This window comes from Artemia franciscana, chromosome 20, assembly GCF_032884065.1.
Source record: "Artemia franciscana chromosome 20, ASM3288406v1, whole genome shotgun sequence".
In the NCBI taxonomy this organism is placed as follows: domain Eukaryota; kingdom Metazoa; phylum Arthropoda; class Branchiopoda; order Anostraca; family Artemiidae; genus Artemia; species Artemia franciscana.
The window spans coordinates 9199096-9220557 of record NC_088882.1 but is presented as its reverse complement, the minus strand read 5'-3'; the positions used below and the strand labels follow the sequence as shown (position 1 = coordinate 9220557).

Genomic DNA, 21462 nt, shown 5'->3' with positions numbered 1-21462 from the left:
TAGATCCTACAGTTCTTCGAAATATTTCAAGGCGAGCTGAGTGACCTTTCGTAATCGGATTCCTGCTGCTTTAACACGGGTGGTATATCGCGCACTTTGGCTAACCATGATGTTTTTGCCACCTATAAGCCTTGCAACTATGCTCATAAAATATTCTGCCAGGTTGCTCGCGTGGTTTCCTATCAGTAGACGAGCCCTTCTGGTCAGCGTATCAAAGGCTGAATACACATGGCTGAGAAAGATGTTGCTAGGGGTGTCTTCAGGATTGACCTGTAGAACTTTCCGGAGAACGAGCAGCGTGTAGGACAAAATCTATGGTCACCACGGAAAAAATGTAGAGGAATTGCCTTCAGCGCACTGATGAGATCCTTCACGCTTTTCTTCTCTGTGGTGGCACATACAATTGCATTTCTGGCAAAATCACACATTCTCTTTATTATTGCGGCACTAAGAAATCTTCTGCATTCGGCATTTTCATGCTGCTTCTTATATAGTCTGTTTTTCAAGCATTTGCACGCATGATTAGCACACTCAATTTTTTCTACATTTCTGCCATATGGTACCCTTGCTATAATTTCAGAATGGGTACTTGAATCGCCGTCGGCAACAAATCGAGTATATCTTAGATTGTGCATGGATGTTGCTATTCGGAATGCGTCAACTAATACATCTGACTCCATACCTGTACTGGGCCCCTGCCAGTTCATAAAATATGTATGTTCAGGAACAGATCTATAACTTGATGCCTGTATTTCACGCAAGTACAGCAATATTTGTTCCTAATTCCTAGATTTAAGAGTTTCTTCGAATAGAAACCTATCACCACTCCACAGCCTGAGAGTGCACGATATCTATTCCCATAACTTCGTGTACACCAGCTTCCATCAACTATAACACATGTCTCTACAGCTCCATTTGGGTGAATTTTCTCACCTGCTTCCAGTGCCATCCTTCGCTCGGTTTTCCATTTTTGATAAGATAGTCATAGAGAACTTTTTCCAATTCTACGCAAATTTCTTTCTCAAATTTCGTAAAGACTTTTTGAGTCGGGGTATTTATTCCAATGGTAGAGAAAAGCTCTTGAACCTGGGCGCGAGTCATTCCACCATTTATTGCACCAACCACTACCTCTTTGTTGACAATTACTGTTCCTGTTTCTGTTTTATGTTTCTTTCTGATAGTATTCACACTATCAAAATCAGTCCTTTTCCGTTTTTTGACTACGGTTTTCGTTGAGTCTTTTTTTTAAGGCCTTCTAGAGCAAGGGGTTTTTCTGTGTGAATTGTGGCTTCCTCATGACATGATTCGCATTTGAAGATGAGTCTTGAGCGCAATCCAGCTCTATATTCTTTAAAAAACATCATATTGAAACCAAATTGATGTCTTGGCACCTGTAAATAAAATGCTAATTGGTTGTGAGGAAGTAAAATAGTAAAGTAGCGATTTTATTGTTTTGGTAGAAAGGAAAGTGCTATAGCTTCAAAAAGGATAGGTAGTATGCAGAGTAGTGAGCGATGCAGGGTAATTAAAATATGAATAAAATATAAAATATAGCTAGAAAATGGGCGAGAAGTGGAAATTATACGATCTAACCGAAAGTTTGTTGTATTTCATTGTCAGATTAAACCACCCAATTTTATTTATGTATGTAACCAAGCCAAAAACTGTCCTGGAGCTACCAATCAGGAAAGCCAAGTATTTCAAAACTTTACAAAATCCTTTGGGGCATGACAGGAAATGCCCTCTAAACAGACCCGTGTCGATTTACCAATTCCAACGGAAATTACTAACCAAATTCCAAGAAAATTAAGTCTCACTTGACTCCCTAAAATCAAATTCAAAGTAAAAATCCGTGCCCCAAATTCAGTTGCATCTCAACTATCATTTAATTTTTGTTCGAGTAATTCACAAAGTTCTTATTAGTACGATTAAAAATACCAATATGCTTTTATGAGTTAGGAGGATCAAATTAGCTAGTTTATTTCTCAAATCCTTTAAAGCCTTTGCAGACATTCTTCCAGAACCTTTATCCGTACTTTTTAATGATTAGATAAAAAAACAAGCATTTTAAATGAAAGTAAGGAGCAACATTAAAACTTAGAACGAACAGAAATTATCCCGTATATGAAAGGGGCTGTTTCCTCCTCAACGCCCCACTCTTTACGCTAAAGTTTGACTCTTTCTCTTAACTCTACTTTTTAAAACAGTAAAAAATTAGCGTAAAGAGAGGGGCGTTGATGAGGAAGCAGCCCCTTTCATATACGAAGTAATTTCTGTTCGTTTTAAGTTTTAATGTCGCTCCTTATTTCTGTTAAAAAAACTGTTTTTTTTTTATTTAATTTCTGAACGTTTTTGAATCAATGCATGTTTTGATTTTGGCTCTCCGCAGATGAATAATTAAACCGAAATTTTAATATTTATTTTTTTGTCTAAAGTGCTTTCTCATAGTTTTGATCGAATTATTTTGAGAAAAAATGGAGCGGGGGAGGATGGCTAGTTGCCGTCCGATTTTTTGGTTACTTAAAAAGGCGACTAAAAATTTTTATTTTTTACGAATCTTTTTATTAGTAAAAGATATACGCAACTTACAAATTAGCTTACGTAACTAACTTCTGTATTCGCATGTTTTTATTACGTATACGAAGGGGCTCACCCCTCGTTAGTACCTCGCTCTTTACATTAAAGCTTAAATTTTGTCCCAATTTCTTAAGAATGACCCCTGAATCACAAAAGCCGTAGAATAAATAGTTGAAATTACTAAAAATACTTTAGCGTAAAGAGCGAGGTATTAGGAGGAGGTGAGCCTATCGTATGCTTAATAATTTCTGTTCGTTTTAAGCTTTAATGCTTCTCCTTACTTTCAGTTGAAAAAAGCTTTTTCATATTTATTTTTTTTAAAATAATACTAGAAAATCCTGGGCTCCCTTCATGAAAATTTTCTTCCCCCATGACAAATTCCTCCAAGGAAAGTTCCCCCTACATATCCCCCTCTTCTTCGAGTTACGAGTTTGGAAAATAAGGGGAAACACCCCTAAACGTCATATTATATTTTTTTATTTTTCAAAATGGCAAGTTTTTTTTTTTTTTTTTTTAATGGAGAGTTGTGAGACAGAGTCAAACTTTAGCGTAGAAAGCAAGGCGTTGAGAAGGGAACAGCCCCTATCATATACGGAGTAATTTCTGTTCGTTTTAAGTTTTAATGTTGCTCCTTACTTTCAGTTGAAAAAACTTGTTTTTTTTTATTTATTTCAGAATAGCGCGACTCATTTTTTCCGCCGATTGATTAGCTTTCATCATAAATTAATACAGAAGTAAAAAGTGGGGCTATTTCAAAATGTAATGGGGAAATATATAATGGGCTATAAACTGTCGCTTAAAGAGGGGCGAAGGGTGGGGTATAGCAAAGCACTCGCTCTTAGGAATAGTATAAGTAGCTACTTATGGTTGTTTTAAGTTCTTTTCTGAATTTTTAGGCCTTCCTTCAAATGTGCCCCTCTCCTTATTTTTTACCAAAAATATAATTTAAAAGATCTACTGTTTAATACTGTAAAAACTTTAGCGTAAAGAGCGGGGCGTTGAGGAGGGAACAGCCCCTTTCATATACTGGGTAATTTCTGTCCGTTTTAAGTTTTAATGTTACTCCTTCCTTTCATTTAAAAAAAATCGTTTTTTATTTAATTTTTGAACGTTTTTTCAGTTAATCCATGTTTTGATTTCGGCTCTGCGCAGATGAATAATTAAAACGAAATTTGAATTTTTATTTTTTTGGCTAAACTGCTTTCTCATAATTTTGATCGAACGATTTTGAGAAAAATGAGCGGGGAAGGAGGCCCAGCTGCTCTCCAATTTTTTGCTACTTAAAAAGGCAACTAGAGCTTTTAGTTTTTTACGATGGTTTTCATTAGTAAAAATATACGTAACTTACGAATTAGCTTACCTAACGAACTTCTATATTCGCAGGTATCGATTACGTATATAAGGGGGGCTCGCCCACTTGTCAATACCTCGCTCATTACACTAAAGCTTAAATTTTGTCCCAAATCCTTAAGAATGACCCCTGAATCACAAAGGCCGTAGAATAAATAATTGAAATTACTAAAAAATACTTTAGCGTAAAGAGTGAGAGATTAGGAGGAAATGAACCCCTTATATGTGTAATATTTTTTGTTCTTTTTAAGTTTTACCGCTGGTCCTTACTTTCAGTTGAAAACACTTTTTCATATTTATTTTTTCATTGTTTTTTTTTTAAATCATGCTAGAAAATCCTGCCCCCTTCCATTCATGGAAAATTTTCCTCCTCATGGCAAATTCCTCCATGGAAAGTTTCCCCAACATAACCTCCTCTTCTCAACCCCTCCTTCCAACCAAAAAATCCCACTGAAAACGTCTGTACACTTCCCAATAATCATTACTATGTGCAAACACTGGTCAAAGTTTTTAACTTGCAGCTTCTCCCATGGGGACTTTGGGGGAGTAAGTCGTCCTGAAAGACATAGTTAAAAGGTTTTTCAACTATGCTGAATAAAATGGCTATATCAGGATTTTGATGGCGCTAGAACTTTTCATTTCCATTTGAATGAGCCCTCTCGCAAAATTTTAAGACCACTGGGTCGGTACAATCACCCTTGGAAAAAAGAATTAAATAAATAAACACGCATCTGGGATTTGTGTTTTGGCAAAATATACAAAATTCTACATTCTTGTAGATAGGAGCTTGAAACTTGTACAATAAGGTTCTGTGATACGCTGAATCTGATGGTGTTACTTTCTTTAAGATTAAATGACTTTTAGGGGGGTTCCCTCATTTTCGAAAATAAGGTAAATTTTCTCAGGCTCGTAACTTTTGATGGGTAAGACTAAACTTGATGATGAGACTCACATATTTAAAATCGGCATAACAGTGCGATTCTTGAGATGTTCTGATATCAAAATTCTGTTTTTTAGAGCTTTGGTTACTATTGAGCCGGGTCGCTCCTTACTACAGTTCGTTACCACGAACTGTTCGAAATTACCTCTACTGGTAAGTTCGCTTTATGTTGGAAAAAAAAATGATAAAAAGAAGTTTTTTAACTGAAAGTAAGGAGCAAAATTAACGAACAGTAATTACTCCGTATATCAAAGGGGCTTTTCCTCCCTCAACACCTTGCTCTTTACGCTAAAGTTTGACTATTTTTCTTAAGTTTACTTTTTAAAACAGTAAAAAACTTTAGCGAAAGGAGCAGAGCGTTGAGAAGGGAGAAAACCTTTTAATATACAGAGTAATTTCTGCTTGTTTTAAGTTGTAATGTCGCTCCTTACTTTCAGTTCAAAAACTTGTTTTTTTTTCATTTTATTTCTGAACGTTTTTGGATTAATACATTTTTTGTGTGCTTTTTTTCTGTTTCTCTGTTTGCCATTCTGGGATGTCCAATGAATTGTGGGACAGAATAGAGGCAGTTCAAAAAACGTGTCTAAGAATTATTTTCAAACAGGGTAAAGGGCCTTACATTTCCCTTCTTCGGAGAGCAAATCTAGTCACCCTTAAGGAAATGAGAGTACAAATTTCCTTATTATTTTGCCAACAATATCGTGCATAACCCTTGTACTACTTCTCCTTTCCGTAGTGAATATTTACCCACCCGCCACGTCAGGGGCGGATCTAGGATTTTTTTTTGGGGGGGGGGGTGTACATGAAAGGTTACTCCGATAAACTTGTGGACAAAGAAACACCAAGAATTTAAAGGGAACTGCAACAATTTCTAAGTCGTGGGTAGGTAGTGGACATGGACTTTAATTTAATATAAAATCTGATGAGTTCTATTGAAATTAAAGTCAATTAGAAATATTGATACAAAAAAAGTAAGTTTATAAGAACCACCTCGCCATAAAACACAATTAAAAGGTTGTTCACCCTCTACAAAAAAATAATATATTAAATCTTTTCTGCATAATTTTTAGCATTTGCACTTCTGGTGATTATAGCGAGTTACTGAAACTTTGTATCGTCAAAAAAAAAATTAGTACCATATTTTGGTATCATACATTCTTTGGAACTAATTGTTGATTAAACATTAAGTAATAGTTCGTTTGATGGTGTAGAAGGAAAAATAGAACAAAGAAATAGAAATATAATGCTTTCTTATTGTTGCTATTAGCAGCGGATTAAGTAAGAATTTTAAATCTCCCCTTCTTACGAATGAAAATTTTCGCCTCCCAGTTGGCATTTGTGGTAATACGGACAGATCCCCTTGATAAACTTGAATTTAATTAAATACTTTTTGGGGACATGTGTCATTAATAAAAATCTAATAGAGACTGCAAAAAGTAACTGAAACCTTGTTTCAAACTTGTTTGCAAAAAGAAACAGCCTTAATAACCAAAAACTTACTAAAAACTCGACTATTAAAAACCAAATATAAAAAAATTCGTCACTAAAAGAACCAGAGCAAGCGGTCCCAACCACAAATCTACTACTATGTCACGGGGAGGGTGCCCCCTGCATTCGCCACTGCCCCACGTTCTAATTCAACAAAAATCCCCCTTCTTGCCCAAATAAGAGTTTCCACTGAAAGATATAGAAGAACGTTCATCCTTCACATATTTGAAATTTTAAATTACTAACCCTTCGCTCTTATCGCTCCACTTTTAACTTATAGTTTTAATGCTTATTTTGCAACTGCAAACTTTACAATTCTTGCAAGGTAAACTAAATTGTCATTTTGTTTCAACTTGTTTTCCCGGTTTTAATTTAAGACTTTTTATGGTTTGACTTTTTTACTGATTGCAATTTTATGAGTTTAAACTGGTTTGATATTTATTACTGAATGGCATTCACCATTTTTTAAATTTTTTTTATTGAGACTAAAATGTGAATTTGGCCCTTTTGGGCTTGTGATAGCCGTTTTGTAGAAATAAATCTTGTCTTGTCTAAACGAAGATGAGATTGCTAAAGAAATAGCGAAACAACTGCCGACTATTCTATATAAGCTTTAAATTGTTGGTAAAACCAACAATAGTGAAATTAAACTAACCTAAGTAGATACCGTCGGAGCGTTCTGTTGTTTTGGGATGAAAATATCTTTAAAAGTTATCGAACATTCTTTCTCTATAGCAGAAAAGACAATTATCAAGAATTAATAAGGTACAAGTTGTATTAATTGCAACCCAGAATAATTCCCCATCCTAATAATTTTGATTGCAGTAAATCAATGACGTAAAATGAAAGACAAAGAAAAAACTTACATGTGGCGAATCACGAGCTTTTCATAATTCTCAAAAAGGTAAGGCAGATCCACAATCCAGCGTGAGCCTTTTAGAAGGTCTGACCCCAAATTTCTTCCAGAAGTGATAACTTTCAACACAAAAGGGGAATTTGTTCCAATTCCTTCGGAACTTGATTCGTCGTGAACCGAAGCATCCGTTAAGTCTTCTAACATATATTTTGGTAAACGCGGTCTGCCTCTAGCCCGATAATTTAATTTCAACTTTTCACGATGGGCCTGCACATTTGGCAAATGGAGCCCTCGTATATTTCTTTTTTTTCCCATGTTACTGTGGTCAATAACAAGAACTATATAAGAACTTTATTAGGGTTTTGACCATTTTTATCGGGGTTCACTTACTAAAGGGTTGAATTGTTTCTTGGAAAGGCCTTGGACTTGAGACTGGTCATTTGACTGCTTTAGTATGGGTAATTTTTATTGGGGTTTATTTACCAAGGGGTGGGATTGTTTCTTGGAAAGGCCTTGGACTTGAGACTGGTCATTGACTGCTTTTGTAGTTTGCTTTGGTAGTTCTACAGCAAGACTCGGGTTTTGCTATAACAAATTTAAATATTCTGGGGACATTTTGTTTCGTTCATTCGTTATTTTGTTTCATTCATTAGTAATTAATTAGCTTATTTTATATATTATTAATTCTTATTTCAGTACGAAGATTATGCAAAATTGTACTTATACTACAATACAGAAATTTGTCCTGAATTTATTTTAATTAAACCAAAACGATAGATCAATCTTTTTAAAATAAAACCATTGCTTATTATTCGGCCCTTGTGCTGTGTTCAATTTATCTCTAGGATTAGACGTAGCTTATCCTTAATTATTTATACAATACAATTTTCTTATATATTCATTAACCGGCAGTTTGGTGTCTGCACCTTACTTCTTCTCTAGACTCTGTTTAAACAGGTTAGAACTAAATAATGCTTGACTGAATCGCTCCTGAACAATCCGAGTGGTTAGCCCCTTGGTGTAATTTTTGCATTCTTAGATGCTCCGATTACAGCTCAATCTAACCTTTTGAGGGGAAATTTTGATTTCGGAAAACAAATATGTAAAGTATTTGAAGGGGCTGCACCCAGGAGGTATATATTATAGAAAAAAGCTTCTTATTGATGAATAGAAAATTTTTTGCTCTATTTTTTGATACCCACAACAACAATGTCAAGCATAGCAATCTAGAATGCAAACCCGAAACAGGTTTTATAATTATTTTGGAATTATAGAAAAAATAATTGTCGGCTTTAAGATTTGATTATGCCAAAATATTCACCAGATTTTTTTACTTCTATTGACATAAAAACCGCCAAAATCACTAATTCAGGAACGTCAGGCAAACTCCAAATGTTTAACATGGGAGGTATAGGAAGATTCTTTCCGAGTCCGTCCAGCCTTAATAAGCAACGGGCGGGGCTTCAATGCCAAGGAACTGATTAGTACTTAATTGGGAAAACTGTAGTAATTTTTTTTGTTTGATGTGTATTTTTTCTTTCACAAAAAAATTCAAGAATATTAAATACCTACATTATTGTTTAGTACAAAAAAAATGTTTGTTTATCCTTGTGTTTTGTTTGATTTGTGCTTTTGGGTTTTTTTGTACAAAAATTTTTATTGGAAAGAAAATTACTTAGAGTTTGATTGCGAAAATGATTTTTTTTTTTTTATGTTTGCTGTATTCTCCCGTTCTTACGCTGGAAAAAAATCCCGCCCATTCCTTTCAACAGAGATTTAAAACAGTTCCTAAATTATTTAGTATCTGGCTGGGGAAATTTGTCTCTAGTTTTTTTTTGTATCCTCTCGTTTTGTTTGATGCATATTTTTATTGCCAAAGGACTGTTTCGCTATATCCTTATGCCCTAAAAGAATATTTAGTATTCTTCTAAAAGAATATAAATTTGCTTAGCATTCTAAGTGTATGATGGCTAAAATGGGTTTTGGATTTTTTTTTTCTATTTGTTTATATATAGCGAGAATAGGCTTATGAAATTACAAAATCAACTGGTCAATTAGCTGTTTTTGTAGTAAAATCTAAAAAAAATTACTAATAAATTTATATTTAAATATTTGATTTATTATTTAGATTTTTTGGTATAATAAGAACTGAAATTGAATAACTTCGGTTCTGGGTGGCTGATGCCTTCAAATGTTTTCGGCGAGAAGATTAAAAAAAAGTTTTGGATTAAAAAATAAACTAAGAAAAATAGAAAAAATTAAATTACGTCATTTTTGCTTAATGTAGCAAATGTTACGGAATTTCTTGCATTTTTTATTGCGGAAATAACTATTTGGACCGTTGTATTTATCTTGATTTTTATCAATATTATTATAGATCAAGAGGGAGCAAGTCCTCCACTGATTCTTGCATAAGCCGTCGAAACTCAATATCGAATAAGAAGATACTTGCATCTCAAGAGCATCTGGCCGACATTAACGGAGACTGGGTAAGCAGATAAACTCATCCTCTTTGATTAGGAGGAGTAAAGAGGGAACCAAAACCTTTCTGTTTCATATTTTCCTACGTTTATTTCATACTAGTGGCGCGCGATGATAACACTAACGGTGCACGATGATAAAGGATGTTGATAGTTTTTAGTATGATATTTGAGATGTGAGAGCATGAGTTAAAGAGTCTTTTTGGAGGGGGAGGGAAGTAATGAATGGGGTCAGATGCAGAAAAGGTGTTGGTGGTCTTTATGCTATTAGGTAACAAATAACGCAAATTTTCCCCAATTTTCCCATTTAGTACAATTTTCTCCATTTAGAGGGAAAGGCTTGGAATGCCCTCCTCAACAAGATACTTAACGAGACCTATGCCTGTTCGTATGTTCATACGGCCAAAAGAAATGCCCGTTCATATAGCCTCCTCAACAAGACATATGCCCTTTCATATGTTCATACAGCCAAAATAAATGCCCGTTCTTACGACCTCCTCAACAAGACATATGTCCGTTCTTATGTTCATACGGCTAAGAGAAATGGCCGTTCATACGGCCTCCTCAACAAGACATATGCCCGTTCATATGTTCATACGGCCAAAAGAAATGCCTGTTCATACGGCCTGCTCAACAAGACATATGCCCGTTCATATGGCCTGCTCAACAAGACATATGCCCATTCATATGGCCTCCTCAACAAGATATATACTCGTTCATATGTTCATACGGCCAAAAGAAATGCCTGTTCATACGGCCTGCTCAACGAGACATATGCCCGTTCATACAACCTAAAGAAATATTTATTCATATGGCCTCCTCAACAAGACATTTGCCCGTTCATATGTTCATACGGCCAAAAGAAATGCCCGTTCATTCGGCCTCCTCAGCAAGACATATGCCCGTTCATATTTTCATATGGCCAAAAGAAACTGGATGAAAGCACAATAATCTCATAAGCCCTTGAGGCATCAAACAGCTGAAGGCGTGGCCTTTCTTCGAAGGTTTAGTTGTCACTGGGAACACACACATTGTCAATGTTTGAATTTCTACCAGACGAAAAAAATTAATTTTGCTTCTTTTTTCCGGTTCAAAGTGGCAATCCTGAAAAAAATATGGTAGCCCCTTAAAAACTTCATACTTTTGAAACAACTAGAAGAAAACTCCTAAGATATTGTAGTTTTAGAAGGTGACCAGAAATAAGACGGTTCCTGGTGCAGGGAAATGTTTGTTTACATGTACTCGGCGCTTAAAGAGAAATTTTTTATTTTGTTCTCATATTTTGCTTTCCCGTTGAAAAACTTTCTGGATCGGAAAACGAAAAGTCCAGTTTGTGTTGTATTATTAAAGGTAATAGCCGTTTGTGAATATTTTCCTTTCATTTCATTTTTATATTCCATATCTTTTCGAAAAAAACAATTGGAATTAAATAATGAAAAGTGAAATTAAGTTTATTTGCATATTATTTTGTTTTTATTAAAAATATAGCTTCTGGCTTATTTAAGGCAATAAAAGTTACTTCATTTTTCAAACTAGTTCTTCATAAATAAAATACGTTTAAGTCAGGAAGACATATTTTCTCTATGGGCATGTAAATTCACCCCCTCTGTGTATACATCCTCGTTTTTCACTTATCTTTGCGTTTTCGTCCAGTTTGTTTCTTACTGGGGGAGGGCATTCCAAGCCTGTACTGTATACAAAAATATACGTTGTTTGTTTAATAGCATAAAAGACCGCAAATTACTTTTCCATATTTGACCCCCTCCCTGCCTTCCCTCTCACGATTCCTTCCCGCTCCTTCGCTCCTTGAAATCTGAGGGGAAAACACAGGGAGCATCGGGTGGTTTGCCCTAACCGCGCATTGCACCCCAGGCTGAAGCCTGTACCTGCGCAACACAGACCTTTGGTCAGAATGCAAAGAAGTTTTTTTTATTTATAATGGTAAGTAACAGAGCTCGCCAAATGCTATCCAGTCGTTGCACCAGCAACTGTTTAAAATATTAAAAGAATAATAATCTAAAAAGTAAGTAAATCTCAATATTTTATTAAATATATTTTGCGCACGAAGTAAGTCCTCGTCCACATCAGTCCAAGTGTAATTTTAAAGTTATTAAACACCTACAAATTTTCTTAAAAAACCAAACTATGTTTGCAATACTTATAATGATTTTTTAGTAATGTAACTGGGAGTACCGTATTCAGGGGAGGGGATTATTCCGTCTTAGCTCCTCTCCCCCTCCACCACAAATATGTTTCCAATTCGCAAACTGGTCGTAAAAATACAAGTAAGAAAAAATATTATTTAAGAATGGTATACAAAGTCCACGAAGGGTTTAACTCTCTTTCTTCATTCTTTTGGTATTCTCCCCCCCCCCCTTCGGAAAAGAAAATCGTACATTTGGTCTTTGTAGTCAATAATTGGTGATATAAATACAAATTGGAAATAAATGTAATTAATTCGTCAAGAAAATACAAATCTCTTCACCTCTAAGACGAATGCATGCGAATTCCATGGGAACCTGGTGAGAGGGTCAAATAAGTGTTTAAAACCTCGCATTTTGAATTAAAATGGAATAGTTGTGAGCATCAAGTCATGGGTAATTGTAGAAAAGGCCAAGACTGATAGTCCAATAGAGTAAGAAGCAAACCTGGCATTAATGCCCCCCCCCCTTATTATGATTGTATAATAAGGAAGAAGTGTAGCATTTGTAAATCTTGGGGAACGCCACCATTTTTGGGCCAAAAAAACATGGTTTCTTAACCTCAACCCCCTCCCCCCAAAAATACTCTTATCATGGCACTTGGTGGGGGGCTCTTCTGGTTCGTTATTTCATCCAAATATATATATTTGTACGGTTTTCCTTGTATTTATTAACATTTACCTGCTTCTTCTTTTTTACAAATATGTGGCTTTCGTTTGGGATCTTTGATATTTCATTGGACCGTTAGTATCCTATTCAGTCTGATATATGGATGTTGGCTTCAAATATTGTGCATCACTTTTTGAGACAGTACTGCCTTTTGAACCCTGAAGAATTTCCTTTTTTCCAACTGAGTGAACTTCTCAGCAAAATCCAAAGATAATTAACTTCTCGACAAATTCTGCAGGGCAATTTCACAAGTGAAAACTAATTGAATGCTGGACCATGTATTTCACAATTTCGTATATATAATCCGCTTTTTAGATGTTCACTGAATAAGAACTAAAACCGAACTGAATATATCGTTTCCTGTTTTCCACTCATCCTGATGTATATAGAATGGTTTTATTTAATAATGTATCTATACGTTTTCGTTGCAGCAAAGATGCCTGTGATATTAGCATTCCTCAGGATTTTCGTAATATATATTCAGCCTAACACACTAGTATGAAGTTACGGCTAACTGCCGCTAAAATAGTAATTTCAGTAATTTGAATATATTACTAGTCATTATTTTTAACAGTAAAAGAAAAGCCTCCATTTCAAAAAAAAGGGAGGCAAATGCTTTCTTATGGCATTAATGACTGAATTATATGAATGACAGTAAAGGTGTCCGAAATCGGGTAGGAGAAGGTACATACGGATGATTTTTTCGAGAAAGGGATGGTTAGGGGTAATAAATAATGTGGTCTAATAATTCAGAGAATAATTGCTACATGGGGGTTTTCTAGGGCTTAGGTCTGGAGCCCCCCCGTATACGCTTCTGAGGAGGAGATAATATTTTTGCCCAAAGCCGAGCTTGAAGGACTCTCCCAGGAAAATTTATCCTTATTAAATTGCACCTTACTCTCCCACTCTATCCTCCCCGAAGGAGGGATAAGCAAACCTAGAAATAGCTGGAAAGTGAAGTAGGACGGGATAGGGTTTTATTCTAAGTTTGGCTCGAAGGACTCCTTCAGGAAAAAGTGGACTTAAAAGTTTGTTGGTGTATCAGCTCCTTTTCCTTCTATCCCGAAAGGATAATTTGATTTCCCCATGCAAATTCGACTCAGTATTTTATTAATAAAATAGATTTAGATCTCTAATATATCTCAAATAGATAAATAGATTTTTTAGAATAGAATAAAATGAAAGAATAATACAGAATCGAATAAAAATAGAATAGATAAATCAAAGAGATAAAATAGATAAATAAATCTCTTTTAATTTTTCTCTTTTTTCAGGGCACGCCAGAACTTCCAAGAAGAGTTTTTGCTTAATTCCTGACATATCTTCCGTTTTATTTGGCTGATACAAGTGATAAGTTGCGTTTATGGTTAAATTGTATAAACTTATGACAGTATAATTTCTATAAAAACAAATGTCTTTGTTGTACGATCATAGTTGGCTCAAAGAAGTTATTTTCGTTTTCGAATAAGCTTAGGTAGTTGAAACTTCAACTTCAGGAATTATCATGTAGAAAGTATTATCGGAACAAATGAACTTGTTATTGCTGAATGGTAAATTTTTCAAGAAAGATCGAGTATTTCGGTTTACAGTTTTGATTTAGTAGATTTCTTTTTTTTCTTTTTTTTCATCGAGCAATACTTTGCTCCTAGCCGAGTAGACTGGTGCGCTAAATTAGGATCCTCTGTCTGAGAGGGTGAGGGTTCGAATCCTAGTGTTTTCAAACATTTAGTTTGGGACAGGGGTCAGTGGCGTAACTCTGTAAGCTCAGCCAAAGTCAACCCAGCTCTAAATGGGTACCTGGAGAAATCTGGGCAAGGTAAACAGGAAGGGTGTGCGAAAACACAGGATGGTTGTTCCCCAACCCCCCATTGCCTTTCCTGGCTGAAGGGCCAAGAGCGGAGATCAGCGCCACTGGTAGGGATTAGAGTCTCTTTTTTTAGGCCTTAAATTTCAGTTTATTTCGAGGTTGTGATAAGGGGCTAGTATCCGTAGTTTTTGCACTAAGTTTACGCCTCTGGTAGTATTGATAAATATGACATTACGTTTAAAAGTTATGTATAATTCTTGATTGGAGGCATACAGGGCGGATTTTGCTTATCCTCAAGCCAGAGCCTACAGTGTGAAAGCTAAAGTGGAGTTTTGTAATCAATGTCAGATAGGCTTTCTGAACTCGTTCAGCCAAGCTTTAATTTCTTGGAGCCATGTTTCTGCTATTGGAAAGCTTTGTTTTAGCAGACAAGCTAGCAGGTAACGAAAATGCAGCTTTTCCCAAAAAATGGATTTTATTTTAAGTTTTGTTTTTTGTTTGTTACCTAAGGCACTAGATGCGTGATAAAATGAGCCCTTACACAGCTTTCCATGAAGTTCCAGTGCCCCGCTAGCTGTGGAAAAAAGCGGAAGAAAGATACTTCCCACGCAGATTTTGCTAGGCTGCACTAACTTTCCTTGTTTTTCAAGCCAATGGATTTTTATCGTTCAAGCCAAGGGACTGTAAGTTAGCTGGAAGTAGTAAAGAACGAACTACGTTATCACCCCAGACATTTTCTAAAGTATACCATCATCTTGTATTTGAAAATATATCTTTTTTGTAAAACACTAATTTTATTTCAAATATATTTTTTTTGTGGATTGTAAAGGCGACTATATGTATCAATTTTCTTTAAAATGAGCCATTAAACAGCTTTCTATGATGTTCTAGTGCCCAGTTAGCTCCGGAGAAGAAATATACTGAACAGCTTAAGAGATCCAGCCGAAACTCTAAGGGCATATTGAAAGGGTTTAAAGTTTTATACCCGATAACTTTCAATTTTTATTGGGCGATCAAGTAAGCCTAAGTTTCTATTAGGAGGGAGCCAAGGGAAGTATATCAGGAATAAAAAATTTCGGAAGAAAAATGTTTTAATGTTAAATTATTAGGGTGAAATATTCTATTCTCGTTTTCACTGATTAACATGAAGACCGAACTTCACCCGGTGAAAAGAGAGTAATTTTTCTTTATTTTACTCCATAAACCTTTTTGCACATTTCTGCCTATAAACTATTCTATACTCTCGAAAATTAAATTAAATTGTAATGTGCTTATTCAGTACTAACTCTCATCTTGAGCAAAATCTATTAGAACCATTCCATTAATTTTTTACGTCATTAACTCGGAATATCTTGGGAAACTTTGACTTGGGAAAATTCAACTTTTGTTTGAGTCAAACTCGTCATCTTTACATATTAGGATAGGCAGATAAGATTAGTGATAAGCAGATTTGTAAATAATAAAAAGTGAAAAAGATTGATGAGAAAAGCACATGAAGGTGACGTCATTCATTAAAAAATATTTTTCCAAATTAAGGCTCTGAACGAATTCCCCAAATTCTTGACCCGCCTAGATCGACTTTTTCGCAACAGAAAATAAACACAAGAAAACAAGAATAGTAATGATATGAACACTCCTCATGTTATACCAATTAAAAACCATCAGGTTGAAAGTTAGTATAATTCATTATAATCAAACTTCAGGTTGGCGGTTGATTTCAGTCAGCTAATTTCTACCAGAACAATTTATGGAAAATTTTCAAAGATATTTTTAAACTTATTGCTGCTATAGGTCATGAACCGATTTTTACTAGGTTGCAGCGGTCGCTACAACCAAGGCACATAATGCGTTTTGGAAAAGGGGGACGAATTTCACCAGAGTTTTTACCTATCTAGTTTAATTTTTTTTGTATTCTTGAAAATTGTTTTATGCCAATTTTCAGGGAAAATTATCGGACCGGGGAAAATTGTATACATATATAAAAAATATATACACACCATAATTATGTGCCACTATTTCTCGTTTAGTAAAATAAATCTGCTTTTAAATATGAGGCCATGAAGATATCTCAATTGGAATTTCAAGCCAAGAAAACTTCATTCAGGAATTAAACATTGCTTTATCGATTCATAACATCTTTTTTAAGAACAAAACAAAACAGTTTTAATAAATTACCTAAAAATACCCCTATTTAAACAAACAAGCAATTAAAACAGAATATACTACGTTAAGATTCCTTATATTCAAGGTTGTAATCAGATGCAAGGATGGTAACTGACCCCTCTCCCACGCCCATTTTTACCAAAAGTCAGCTGACCAAAATTTCGAGCGAGTCGGCCTTTCCAGCATAGCTAAACGGCCTTTGGGACACAAGATTCCCCACAGCTTATGAAAAAAGGGCTGTAAGATATTCAGTTTGCCCATGGTTTACATGTAGAATTTTCTATTGGGATAAATACAGAGGTTTTGGGAGCGGGGTAGGTACTTCAGCAGGGGGGCTATGTTCCAAATGAACAATTTTCTATGGGGGGTAAAGTTTCTGGGATGAACTGTATAGGGGTGAAAAGAGGGTGACGATGAAACCAAAGCAAAGAAAAAATTGAAAGGTATCAAAACAAGTATCGTTAAAGATAAAATAACATTACGGAATTATAAAGTTGTATTATTCGGAAAAGTGGATAACTTATGAAAAACTCGGTATACTTTATGAGCAAATAAACATAGCATGTTCTTAGAAAAACCAAACAAAAAAAGACATTACAAATAATTGACAGCCCCTATAATATACCGTTTCAAAATTGAAAGATAAGAGCACAGGGACACAACTACAACGGGGACACCGGGGGATATAAATGACGACCGCGACAAAAAAACTAAAAAGAAAAAAAACTAAAAACTAATAAAAAAACTAAAAAATCTAAAAATCTAAATAAGCTAAAAAAGAAAAAAAAGGGAAAAAAATAAAGGAGAAAAACAAAACTAAAAAACGAATGTATATACAGACCGGGACACCGGGATACAAATGACGACCGGGACACAGGGAATATAAATGACGACCGGGACACAGGGACACAACTACAACGGGGACACCGGGGGAAACAGGGGATGTAAATGACGACCGGGACACAGGGACAGGGAATGGTCGATTAGCAATCACCATCAACAAAGCTCAAGGGCAATCATTAGAATCATGAGGTATAGATCTGAATACAGATTGTTTTCCCATGGACCATTATATGTTGCATGTTCAAGAGTCGGTAAACCTGACAATCTATTTATATGCAAAGACAATGGGACAGCAAAGAATGTTGTATATTCGCAAGTTTTACGTAGTTAAAACCATATATATATATATATATATATATATATATATATATATATATATATATATATATATATATATATATATATATATATATATATATATATATATCTATATTCACAGGTGGGACATAGGGACACAACTACAATGGCGCGTAACTATTATGGCGCGTAACGACTTACGCGCGCGGGGGGACTTGGGGGGGGCGCGAAGCGCCCCCACCAACTAGGTGTTGGGGTGGCGCGAAGCGCCACCCCAACAGCTAGTATCTTTATAATTTTCCCCTAATTGCCTTTACTTTTAATATTAGTCACCAAATTGATTTGTTTATAGGTACACGTATCTCCTCTAAGCTCATTGGCCCAGTATTATACATTACCATTATTATTATAGTCATATTTAGGTATTATTGCTTTGATTAAGAACTACCTGGAAGATCAATAAAAAGAAAGAAACACATATCACAAGGAAGGTAAGCTATAAGTTTCGTAGATCAGAAGGCTGAGCTGTACATAAAAAAGAATGTCAATTTGTGAAGGTCGAAGGCTGAGTCTGGAACAACGCAGGGCATCAGGTCAATCTGAAAAATACACAGCTTTCTTCAGTTAGTTTTGTGTTAATAGAAAATTGTCTGTATGAAACTGAGGAATGGAGAAGTTATAAAAATTAATAAGTTAAACTAAGTTATGAGCAGGCTTTTTCCGAAATAACAGGATATGCCAACTGTTATTTCTATGATGCCATAGAAATTTCCAGCATTATGATGTCACATCTTCCCCGAATATTCCTGAATTCTTGCCGTATTCTTGATTTTATCCTTCTTGATTATGACTTAAGCTTTAAATCTAATAAAAATATTCATAAAATGTTGCTGAAATTATGAAAAGTAAAAAGATATGACGTCACAAGTATTCAACCTGTTAAGAAGTAGCTATCAAACCAGCAAAAAAGTGAGAACAGAAGGTAATTTGGGGGAAAGTGCAAAAAAATCTTTCTGTTGATTGGCCTGTATTAATCTTATGGGGATCAATCAACTAAAACAAAATAAAAATACTGAAAGATAAGTTGTCTTGTTTGTAATCAGTTTCGAATCGTTTAGTATCTTGATGTCAAACTATCTTCATAGAGTTAATAGTTGAAGTTTTGAAATAATGAAAATAAGCGTAATTGAATTTACAGAGCGTAATCCTGTTCAAGGCGATTTTACTTCTAAGCTGCGACATGATGCTAAAAAAGCGGAACTGAAAAATGACTATTCAGGTCGGATGCACAAAAAGGCTGCCGTTTTGTCAAAAACTGAAAAGATAGGTTGATCCGTTCGAAAAACTTCACAAAGAGATTGTGGTAATTGCCGAAAAGCTATCGATGTTTTATAGGTCACCAGCACTGAAGAGAAGCTTCAAACTACGACGAGCAATAATGGATTCTATACGACATACAAATTCATTTATGGAAAAATTTAAAACTTACCAGAACCAAACTCTAAAGCGCAATTCAAAAGGAATCATATCCAGCTTTAGCTTTCAAATCGCAAAATTGAATTCAAGCATAGTAAATTTGGAAAAAGATTTGGAGAAGATGCAAAAAGTAGAATGTGCAGCAATAACAACTCGAGATAATTTGTTGCAATATGGTACGAAGCTGTGCTCAAGAAAAGAGCCTTCTGCTAATCTAAGAACTGACAATTCTACTGAAGAACCCGAGATTAACTGGCACGAGCTGTGTTTAGCTTGGAATAGCCTGGTTCGAGAACATTATGGTTATGCTAGGTTACTTTAGCTTACGTTAGGTTAGGACAGGTTACGTTAGGTTAGATTATGATAGGTTACGTTAAGTAAGGTAACGTTTGGTTACGTTAGGTTAAGCTAGGCTTAGTTAGGTTACGTTAGTTTACCTTAGTCTAGGTTAGACTACGTAGGTTACTTTAGGCTAGGATAAGTTATGTTGGGTTATGTTAGGCCAGTGCTTTTATACTTGTAGTCCTTCTCAGTGCTATTGTTGTTGGTTTCTTTGTGTATTTCAAAGGTGCCTGTTTTGGAAGTTATAGTTTGACTTGTTTTGTTAGGATCTACTACGGTTCGACTTGTCTATGGTATTTTTGTTAGCGGTTACCTGTTCATTTCTGAAGTGTCTTGTTAGAAGTTTATGCTTGGATATTTTTGGTTATGTGGTTCTTTTTTGTCTATTTCAAAGATGCTTTGTTCGAAGGTTGCGATTTGATATGGTTAGTTATGCTGTTTAATGGTTTAACTAGTAAGTACTATTCTTGTCGTTGATCACTTTGTTATTTATATATTTACTAGCTGTTGGGGTGGCGCTTCGCGCCACCCCAACACCTAGTTGGTGGGGCGCTTCGCGCCCCCCCAAGCCCCCCCGCGCGCGCAAGTCGTTACGCGCCATATTAGTTACGCGCCATTGTAGTTGTGTCCCTGTGTCCCACCTGTGAATATAGATAGATTTATATATGTGTTTCAAACTACGTAAAAATTGCGAATATACAACATTCTTGGCTTTCCCATTGTCTGTGCATATACAAAGCCGTATGTACTAATAATGACGTCATATGCAAACGCTCTTTTTACAAACAAACAAACATGCATACACACAACTCGTTTTTATATTGATAGATAGAGAGATAGATAGATACAATACAAATTAACTGCGTAAAACTTGCGAATATACAACATTCTTTGCTGTCCAATTGTCGCTGCACATAAATAGATTGTCAGGTTTACCGACCCTCGAACATGCAACGTACAATTGTCCATGGGAAAAACGATCAGTATTAAGATCTATACCACATTTTTCTAATAATTGACCTTGAGCTTTGTTAATGGTGATTGCAAATGCTAATCGAATCGGGAATTGCAATCTTTTAAATTGAAAAGGCAGATCCGTTGGAATCATGGAATGCGAGGAATAAGAACAGCCTCACCCTCAAAAGGCCCTGTCAAGATTGTGGCCTCTATTAGGTTTTCCATTTTTTTTTTTACGGCAAGTCGCGTGCCATTGCAAAGCTTTGGTGGGTTGATATTTCTTAAAAGTATTATCGGTACGTCCATTTTTAGTTGTAGCAAGTGTGGTGGAAACCCTGAAAGATCCACGGAATTTAAAAATTCAGATGGATAATTAACCGCTTCCTTTGGTTCCAAAACTGTGTCGACTGACTTGTAAAGGACTGCCTGGTCTCGAATCTTGGTCAAAACAATATTGTTGATTTCGTGGACGTCTATATTTTTGGGTGCGAGAATCGCTCTTTCACTTAGCCATTTATTATTTTTATAATTTTTTAGAATATTCGGAAATACTTTTTCAATCAATTCATTTTGGACGTTACTAAATTACAGAAATCAGCAGGTAGTTGTATACGTCCTGAAATTGAGTCTACTGGGAGCTTTCCGTTTCCAATTGCCAGCAATTGATCTGAAAACGCTTGACCAGAGTCATCGTTTTGCAATCGGACACGCATATTTGTAGTGAATTTTAATATTTTTACGTGTGCCCATAAATTAGAATTTTTCAGGCAAGCCTTCATTTCGTCTGCAGGAGTTGATCTAGGTATTATAGGTAATGTTTGCCTGAAATCTCCCGCAAGCAATATTAATGTGCTGCCAAAGGGTTTCGGATTCCCTCTTAAATCTTTCAAGCATTGATCCAGAGCCTCGAGCGATTTTTTGTATGCCATTGTGCACTCATCCCAAATAATAAGTTTGCATTGCTGCAATACTTTACCCATCCCAGATGATTTGGAAATATTGCACGTGGGAGTTTC

General features: G+C 35.5%; 1 long non-coding RNA gene across 1 annotated transcript; it reads left to right on the top strand.

The window, feature by feature from the left end:
• The first annotated feature begins 9563 nt into the window (after positions 1-9563).
• On the top strand, positions 9564-13986 carry LOC136040413 (uncharacterized). The gene is made up of 2 exons (XR_010620708.1): positions 9564-9700; positions 13836-13986. It is a non-coding gene; the product is annotated as an uncharacterized LOC136040413 (long non-coding RNA).
• The last annotated feature ends 7476 nt before the right edge of the window (positions 13987-21462 follow it).